Source organism: Lactuca virosa, chromosome 4 (genome assembly GCF_052849685.1).
Source record: "Lactuca virosa cultivar CGN04683 chromosome 4, Lactuca_virosa_CGN04683_v6, whole genome shotgun sequence".
Taxonomy (NCBI): domain Eukaryota; kingdom Viridiplantae; phylum Streptophyta; class Magnoliopsida; order Asterales; family Asteraceae; genus Lactuca; species Lactuca virosa.
This window is the reverse complement of record NC_136429.1, coordinates 182,849,097-182,859,523: the sequence shown is the minus strand read 5'-3', so window position 1 is coordinate 182,859,523 and position 10,427 is coordinate 182,849,097.

Genomic DNA, 10,427 nt, shown 5'->3' with positions numbered 1-10,427 from the left:
CCCATCCATGTGAATCTATCATTTTCAACCTACAATCCTAAGAGAAGGTTTATGATACATTCAAATTCTAATTTATCTTTCATGGACTGAACTTTACTTGTGCTTCCATGTTGTTAAGCAGCTCACTTCCATTGACTAATGTACCATCACTGACCAATGTGCTCTGCCTATTTCAGTTAATTGAGAACCATAGAACTCATAAGCATTGCAAACTCAACTGGAAGATGCACAGAAACAAGAATGTGTCAACTTAACATGACAGGTTATCAACCTCAGGTCGTGTGCTAGTGATAACTAAAAGGTTTATTCTTGATTTACTCCTGAAACTATTCAAGATCATTAAGACTCCCACTGACTTCTTGGCATATAAGTTTCTCTCTCAAGGAGTATTCCTTGACGATCAAAACAAATATTCAAAAGTTAGTATGGATTCGCATCAAGAAAAACACTTCACAAAATTGGTCTTAGTTCATCCTTTATTTTAACCAAAACATCATAACTTCCAATTCCAAATGTGCTAGAGTACGAAAACATTATTACTCCATATTTTATGAGGTGTCCTAAACCTACTTAGTATAGAATAAGTTTCAAGATACGATTTGTAGTAAGTAGAGCATAGCTCTAAAACTTGATTGGAAACGAAGTATGACACATCTCTCGATTGAACTATTTCAACAATATCTGATTCCTCTTCTTAGTCAAAAAATTACACTAAGATGTTTTTCGAGGATCAATTGTGATATAGTTCCATAACCATTAAGACGATCATAAAACATGATACTAAAGTAATCTCCTCTCCTTTCAGATTAGAGAAACTTTTATCTTTATGCCTATTAGATTCTTCTTATTCGTTCTACCACTCTTTGAAACTTTTCAAAATATCAGAAATATGCTAAATCTTATAAATACAACCATTTTACTTAAAGCATCGGTAAATCATGACTTATAAAGTTATCATCCTTTGCGGTGGATCTGAATAGTATCCATCAATGTGTACTAGATCCTTTAGTCCTTCACTTGACTCACATAAACATGTGATCAACGAATTATTCATAATCTTCCAACGATCAAGATTCTCATACATCACACTATTCAAATTGCATGACTCAAAGTTTCTATTTAATTGAAACTTGGGTGATGAGAAATCCTTTTCACTTGGTCAATTATGACATTACCACAAATGATATAACAAGAATCAAATCCACAATTAATATTGATAATAATAGAAATGTAACCAACACTTTCATAAATTCCATTGCAAGGAAATACAAATTAAACTTGATAAATCAACAATTCACTTTTATTGATAATAAGCGGAAAAATTTGTCCTTATAATGCACAAAATATGAAAACAATGTTTCTAGACATTTCCTAAGCAATCTATTAAATTATCATAACTCTTAGGCAGTAGCTTCCAAAATCTTATCATCGAACCATGCGATCGAAATCCATCTCTCACAATCAGATTCAACTTACTCTTCTTAAGCTTCCTTCTTTCTCTTAGATCCTGCAAAACATCAAAATGTGACTATCACATCATGCATTAAGAATCTATGAACTTAATAAAATAATGGATTTCGTAGTGGAAGTACCTGAAGTAGAGTCAAAAAACTTGACTTTACTATCTTTAAGATCTTTCAGGTAGTCTCAGCAGCTTCGCATCCAGTGCCCCTTCATTTGGGAATAGAAACATATGGATCTTTCAGGAATAGCACATGGAACTATCTCCGAACTAGCATTTCTCTTTACCATATGGTCAAACAGTTTGACCTTGGTTGATCCCTTTCCATTAGGAAGAGAAACATTTTCTGGACTACCATTGTCGATGTCCATGGAAATTTTGGAGACAAATCCTTCAAACATTTTTGCTTGACTTAAGCATTTCTACTTCAGCAGCAATCAACATATATGTTAGATCAATTAGGGTCACGCAGTGGTCCCTCATATAGTAGTCTTTAATGATCTGACTATATGATTCAGGAAGCGAAAGTAGAACCAAGTCAATGGCTAGCTACCTTGGTAAAACGACACCCAACATCCTTAATCTGTCAATGTGCGACTTCATTTTCAGAACATGCGCACACACAAACTTTCCATCTTGATGTTTACATGCCAACAATTTTTCAGCTTGAAGGAAACATGACTTGGGGAGAGTCACTAGATGAGGAGGAGGAAAAGTTGGAGAAGCATGATTTCGAGTTCCACCATTGCTTGAAGAAGGGAACATTCTTTCACCTTGATCAACATTTGGAAGATCATCTTTAGATAAGGGAAAACCGTTTCGAAAAGAACGAGGAAGACCATTGTTGTCTGAACTTGACATCTATAATAGGAGAAAAGAGAATTCAAGTTAGTTGATTTTAATCCTTAATTATTAATCAATAATTTTAAATTAAGGCTAGGATCCATATTTTCGATGCGAACTTCGAAGAGGGATGCCGTAATCAAATTTGAATCTATTTTACGTAGGTAAGGCCTTTACCAATTTCAATCTCAAAACTCCTAGATCTTTGAGATTCATTGAACTATTCAATGACATGTTTAATCTCGAGTATGCTCTCACTTTTGTGACTGGAAAGCCGATGATCACAAACGAGATGTGAATAACCATGCAAATTTGCTTGGTACTATCGATGTCATTTATCATCTGATTTTAATGTGTCGGTTAACCACACACGTTCTATTAATCAATAATAATTTACGAGACACCCATTTCCACTCCTTATTAGTCCATTATAGTGTGCAGTTTAACCACACACGCTCCACTAACGACCAATAAGGTGCAATGTGCAATTTCATGGGTTAACATCAAATTCACATTTTTCCTAAAGTAGCTAAGAGTGAGATTTTAGAAAATAGTTTACTTACTTTTATCATTATACTTTTAATACGGTTATGTTCTATCAAACCCATTCGGCTAATGACCCTCCACCAATCAAGGGAGCGGTGGGTAAGAGTGGATTCCCAATAGTGGTCATTTTATAGGCTGCTTCCTTAAACTCCCCTTATAGATCGTCTTCGTGAATGAGGCGTACTAGTGGTTTGACTGACTTAGTCTTATACATATAGTATATATTAAACTTTAATTATATACATAGTATAAGGTGTATTTTAAAACATATTAAAATAGCAAGGGCTTAATCCTTTAACAAATTAAACTTTTAATTTAATTAAATTTAAACCAATTTATGGATTTATTAATTATCTTTTAATTAATCACTTAATTAAATTAATAATAAAACCCATAAGGATGTATTTTAAACTTTTCAAAATACTTGGGTTTTTAATTCTCAAATTTCGAAGTTAAACAATTTAATTTAAATTTAAAAATAAAAAACAAATGCCTTAATAATTATCTTAGTAATTAAACGCTTAATTAGTTTTATTAAACCACTTGGGGATTATCCATTAAATTAATCAAAATAATTTAACCTAATCCTCTCCCCCTAATTTTCGAAAATCATGGGAGGGATGATTCAAAATTTATAATTATCCAATTAATCACATAAAGAGATAATTACCAAAAATAAGAAAACCCTATCATGAAACCCTAATTTTCGAAAATATCAAATCTTGTGGAGGAAGCCAAGGATTTCCATCCTTGCCAAATTTCGAAAATCAAGAGGGTTTAGGAAACCCTAATTTTCGAAACTTGAGGGACAAGGGAACGGGTTAAAACCCTTTTCCTAAATTTTGAAATCTAGGTTAAGAAACCCTAATTGCGAAAATCCTAAGTCCAAAGGGTTTATTTGCCTTAAACCCTAATTGATCAAGTTCAACCAATTGTTATCAAATTCAATAGAAAACAAGACAAGTCTCTGAAACCACTAATGGGTTTTGAGCATAACAAACAATCCTATGTGTGCATGCAACCCTAATTGATTTGATCTATGTTTTCTCTAATTGAACATACAAGTATTGAACATCAAAACGAAAAAACCCTAGGAACCCTATGTTATAATCGAAATTTACATATAGGGTTAGTAAACATACCTTTAATTGTTATATAGTAATAACAATTCAAATCCTTAGTGTTGTTGAAGCTTCGAGAGCAAGCACCACAAATGGCGTGCCTCTAATGGTTCACACCCAACACTAGAAAGAGGATGAGAGAGGAGAGAGGAGAAGGAGAGGGGAGATTTTCGGATTCTCTTCTAAAGATATGGTGGCCGAAAATACAAGGGTGAAGGGCCCTTTATATAGTGCAACAAGGATGCATTGGATAAGCCTTATCTAAATATAATAATAATATTTCGAACTTGGTAATTATCCACCTCCTTAATTATCAATTTGAGATAATCTAGAAACCCTAATTATCTTAGGAATTTCATCCACCACCTTCTAGGAAGGTTCTGGACCCATTTGCTCAACTATTGAACAATTGCACTTTTAGTCGCTGCACTTTTAATTAATTCCTTTAATCCTAAAATTAATTCCAAATTAATTTCTGATTAAATATTAGTTAAATAATATGATTTCTAATAAATATATTATTTTCATAATACATTAGTAAATCATTTATGTCAATTTATTAATCAAATAATAAATTCAACCTCTCCCTCCAAAAGTCATCTTGTCTAGTTGCCAGTTTTGAGGGCAACCCAAAAGTATCGTGTCACTATCAATTCAAGTATATACCAATTATAGTTATGGGCTTAGACACCTAATCCAACACTCTCCGCCATCAGCTATAGAAGAAATCCCCATAATACCTTTTTACTACCTACCGAATACAGTTACATACTATGAGCACTAGATAATCCTTCGACTGCAAGGTTCACACTACAATGGTTGGACTCAAACAAGAGTTGCGTAATAGAGTTAAACCTAACTTTCTAAGATTATCTAATCCCAATAACATGTAACTTAATGTAGATTCTCGGTAGTTAGCTGATACTAATGGAAGTCCCTAAAGCGCAAAGTAAGCTGCATTCATGTAACATCCATACTAATTTCATAAAATTTAAACTTTTCAAACAACCCTTTTTCTAAAGAAGTATTTACAAGAACCATTTTTCCCAAAAGATTATTTAAGAATCAGAATCGCTTTCAACATAATTTTCAAAACATTCACATTATCAGAGTTCCCAGAAATCATAAGTCCAAAACGCGAGGATATGTACGGTCACGCCTTCACCTTGACACGATCAATTGAGGTACCTGAAACCATAAACCAAAACTGTAAGCACGAAGCTTAGTGAGTTCCCCAAAAATACCAACACCCAAATAGATAACATATACAATAACAACATGTACTGGGTCCACAACTAATAGACTGGATTACCCCTGAGCCTAGAGTATGAGTCTGGCTTGCCTAACGACCCACAACTCATATCTGGCCTGCTCTTGAGCCCACAACATAAGTCTGGCTTGACCCCACGACCCACAACTTATGTTTGGATTGCTCCAACCTAGTCAATCCTCAGACTGGAATTCCAAGGTTCAATCTTCAGTACGAGTCTGGCATACCAACCGGGTCCTCAACTCATATATGGAATGCTACTAAGCCCTCAGTATGAGTCTGGCATTCCCTACCCGGCCCTCAACTCATATCTGGACTGCTCTAATACCATCAAGCCCTCAATACGAGTCTGGTATACCAACCGGGTCCTCAACTCGTATATGGAATGATATTGAGCCCTCAGTATGCGTCTGGCATGCCCTACCCGACCCTCAGCTCATATCTGGAATGCTCTAGGGTTTGTTGTCTACAACACGAAGCAGTACAACCTCAACCCAACCTACACAATATGTCGACATATAACATATAACATTATATACAGATAAACATGCAGTTCTAACAGATCACTAAGCATAACACCATCTTACATACCAGGATACAGATCTAACAGATCGCTAAAGCATAACAACATACTAAATATAAAAAATCCAAGGAATGCATGGCTGTATATACTCAGAGGTGGGATAGTCACCCGGACAGGTGATCTTACTCTAGAACCACAACCAAACAAGGAACAAGTAAGAGAGCTTAGATCAAGAGTCTCAATAACATGTAACTTAATGTAGATGCTCGGTAGTTAGCTGATACTAATAGAAGTCCCTAAAGCGCAAAGTAAGCTGCATTCATGTAACATCCATACTAATTTCATAAAATTTAAACTTTTCAAACAACCCTTTTTCTAAAGAAGTATTTACAAGAACCATTTTTCCCAAAAGATTATTTAAGAATCAGAATCGCTTTCAACATAATTTTCAAAACATTCACATTATCAGAGTTCCTAGAAATCATAAGTCCAAAACGCGAGGATGTGTACGGTCACGCCTTCACCTTGACACGATCAACTGAGGTACCTGAAACCATAAACCAAAACTGTAAGCACGAAGCTTAGTGAGTTCCCCAAAAATACCAACACCCAAATAGATAACATATACAATAACAACATGTACTGGGTCCACAACTAATAGACTGGATTACCCCTGAGCCCAGAGTATGAGTCTGGCTTGCATAACGACCCACAACTCATATCTGGCCTGCTCTTGAGCCCCACAACATAAGTCTGGCTTGACCCCACGACCCACAACTTATGTTTGGATTGCTCCAACCTAGTCAATCCTCAGACTGGAATTCCAAGGTTCAATCTTCAGTACGAGTCTGGCATACCAACCGGGTCCTCAACTCATATATGGAATGCTACTAAGCCCTCAGTATGAGTCTAGCATGCCCTACCCGGCCCTCAACTCATATCTGGATTGCTCTAATACCATCAAGCCCTCAGTACGAGTCTGGTGTACCAACCGGGTCCTCAACTCGTATATGGAATGATATTGAGCCCTCAGTATGCGTCTGGCATGCCCTACCCGACCCTCAGCTCATATCCGGAATGCTCTAGGGTTTGTTGTCTACAACACGAAGCAGTACAACCTCAACCCAACCTACACAATATGTCGACATATAACATATAACATTATATACAGATAAACATGCAGTTCTAATAGATCACTAAGCATAACACCATCCTACATACTAGGATACAGATCTAACAGATCGCTAAAGCATAACAACATACTAAATATAAAAAATCCAAGGAATGCATGGCTGTATATGCAACCCTAATAACCTTCCTAAGTGTACATGCAACCCTAATAACCTTGATTCTATGTTTTCTCTATATACATGCAAATTTCTTTTCAAGGTTATTTCCTAACTAGCATGGCATGGGGATTACATAGAACATAAAACTAGTAGAAATACATACCTTGTTGTTGCTTGGATTCCTTCAAGACTTTGTGAGCCTAGCACCCCAAATGTTGTGCCTCAAATGCTTCACACAACACCACAAGACTTGGAATAACTTGAGAGAATACTTCTAGCACTCAAAATCGGTTATGCCCTCTCTAGTAACACTAGGTCACGATTTTGCTAGCCATAGGGTTCCTTTTATAGTGTTGTCACAATTAGGGTTTACACATGAATGCCCTTAATTGTCATGACTCTTGATTTCTCATGACCCATGGGTTTGTAACTCCCATGGACTATCCATGGAGCTCCATATGGTTATAACCAAACCCATAAACCATGGATCATTAATCCACCATAAAAGAATTGATGATTGTCATAATCAACCCTATATATTTAATTAGTCTCACTTTGATCACCAAATTAATACTATATTAATACTTGATCAATACTAATTAAATAATACTATTATTAATATATTAGAACTTATAATATATTAATAATCATAAGTGTCTTATTCTCTCATCTAGTCTATCCAAGTATTGCAATGCCATGCAACCCAAATGGACCATGCCGGGTCGGGTCAAGTACATACCAAATAAAGTTATGGACTTAGACACTATATCCAACAGTCTCCCACTTGGATAAGTCTAATAACTATATTTGCAAATATGACTTCAAAATCCGACTAGCAATCGTAGCTCTTTCAAAGTCTCTCGGAACTGAGATGATGATGATACGCCATTTAAGATAAGTGATCATATAATCCTCTGTTCTCATGATATCAGCCGGACAAACACATGGAACATGGTCTTACTTATTGTCCAGCATTTGTTTCTCGATCTCTGATTTGTTTCGACATAGAACTAAATTGAACACATCAATTAGGTTCTGACCGGGCCCGGTACATAGGTCAAAACCAAATCATCGAGGGGCCCAGATATCGCTTCTATTTCTAGAAGGAACAGATAAACTTCGACTGATATGCTTGTACTAACTACTTGTTGAATTATTCACAAAGGCACGTTTTATGACATCGAGTTACCAATGCGTTTTCGTGCAATCAATGAATAACCAAGTCATAGTCAACAACTCATATCTCTAGGTTTGAAGATTTATATGATATTACCGTCTCACGATCACTCGAGATAAATTCCATGAAGTGATGTAAGTGAGCGTGGGTTGGATCCAATACTCAGCCCTTATGAGTACTCATGAATGTTGTAGCAACCATTGCATTGTCCAAAGCACTTTTAGACAAATCATACAAGCCAAATTCATGACAGTCTTAAATCAATACTTACTTCCAAAGTTTGACTGACTGTGGATGGTTTGAATAATAACATAATTATTCTGGAAGTAAAAACATGCAAAATTGAAACATAGTAAACAATCAACACAAGATAGTAACACCTTACTCATAAATAAAGAACAACTTTTATTTATCATCAAATGTCAATTACATTTTACAAGTTTCAGGAATCTAATTATTGAAACTAATATCATCCTTCAGCCCAATGCGCCTCGCATGCTGTAAATGCTTAACCCTGCTCAGTCCCTTCGTGAGGGGATCTGTCGGGTTCTCATCTGATGATACCCTCTTAGCCACGAGGAGTCCTTCTTCTATTCGATGTCTGATGAAATGGTATTTTCTGTCAATGTGCCTAGATCTCCCGTGATCTTTCGGTTCCTTAGCCAAAGCAACCGCACTTTCGCTGTCACAGAAAATTTCCATTGGCTCCTTTATAGCTGGTACAACTCCAAGGTCTCCGATGAAGTTCTTTAGCCATATCGCCTCCTTAGCTGCTTCACTTGCTGCTATGTACTCTGATTCACAAGTAGAATCAGCTACTGTCTCCTGCTTGGAACTTTTCCAAGTAATTGCCCCTCCATTTAGGATAAAGACCCAGCCTGACTGAGAGCGGAAATTATCCCTATCAGTCTGGAAGCTAGCATGGCTATATCCTTCCACTCTCAAGTCATCACTGCCTCCGAGGGTAAGGACCCAATCTTTAGTCCTCCGCAGATACTTGAGAATGTTCTTTACCGTTGTCCAGTGTGCTTTGCCAGGGTTCCCTTGATATCTACTGACCATGCTCAAAGCAAAAGCCACATCAGGGCGAGTACAAGTCATAGCATACATGATCGAGCCCACAGCGGAAGCATATGGTATATGACTCATCTCAGCTATCTCAGCCTCTGTACTCGGACTCTGAGTCTTACTCAGCTTGGCATTACTCTGGACGGGTAATTCCCCTTTCTTGGATTCTTGCATGCTGAACCTCTTCAGCACCTTATCCAAGTAAGTACTTTGACTAAGTCCAATTAGTCTCTTACTCCTATCTCTCAATATCCTTATCCCTAGGATATAGGCAGCTTCCCCAAGGTCCTTCATAGCGAAACACTTCCCAAGCCAGGACTTAACCTCCTGCAAGGTTGGGACGTCGTTTCCTATGAGAAGTATGTCATCCACATACAACACCAAGAAGCTAACTATGCTCCCACTAGCCCTGACATACACACAAGACTCATCCTCACTCCTAGAAAAGCCAAACTCTTTGACTTTCTCATCAAAGCAAAGATTCCATCTGCGAGATGCTTGTTTCAATCCACAAATGGATTTATCAAGCTTACACACTCTATTAGGGTATCTTGTATCGACAAAACCCTCTAGTTGAGCCATGTAAACATCCTCAGCCAACTTTCCATTAAGGAAAGCGGTTTTGACATCCATTTGCCATATTTCATAATCATGAAATGCGGCTATGGCTAACAATACTCTAATAGACTTAATCTTAGCTACTGGTAAGAAGGTCTCATCATAGTCAACTCCCGGAGTTTGAGTAAAGCCCTTCGCAACCAGTCGCGCTTTATAAGTGTGTACCTTCCCATCCATGTCGGTCTTCTTCTTGAAGATCCATTTGCACCCAACTGTCTTACGACCTGGTACATTGTCAACCAAGTTCCAAACTTGATTGTCATACATGGACTGAATCTCGCTGTCCATAGCCTCCTTCCATTTAGCAGACTCAGGGCCTGCCATGGCTTCCCTGTAGTTATTAGGTTCATCCAAATCTATTAGTGTACTATCACTAATAAATGTATCACCTTCAGTGGTGATGTGATAACCATAATAAAAATCAGGTGTGTTCCTCACCCTAGTGGAACGTCTTGGAGGTACAGACTCATCTATCGGATCAACAGGACTTTCCTCCTCAGGTTGGTCGAT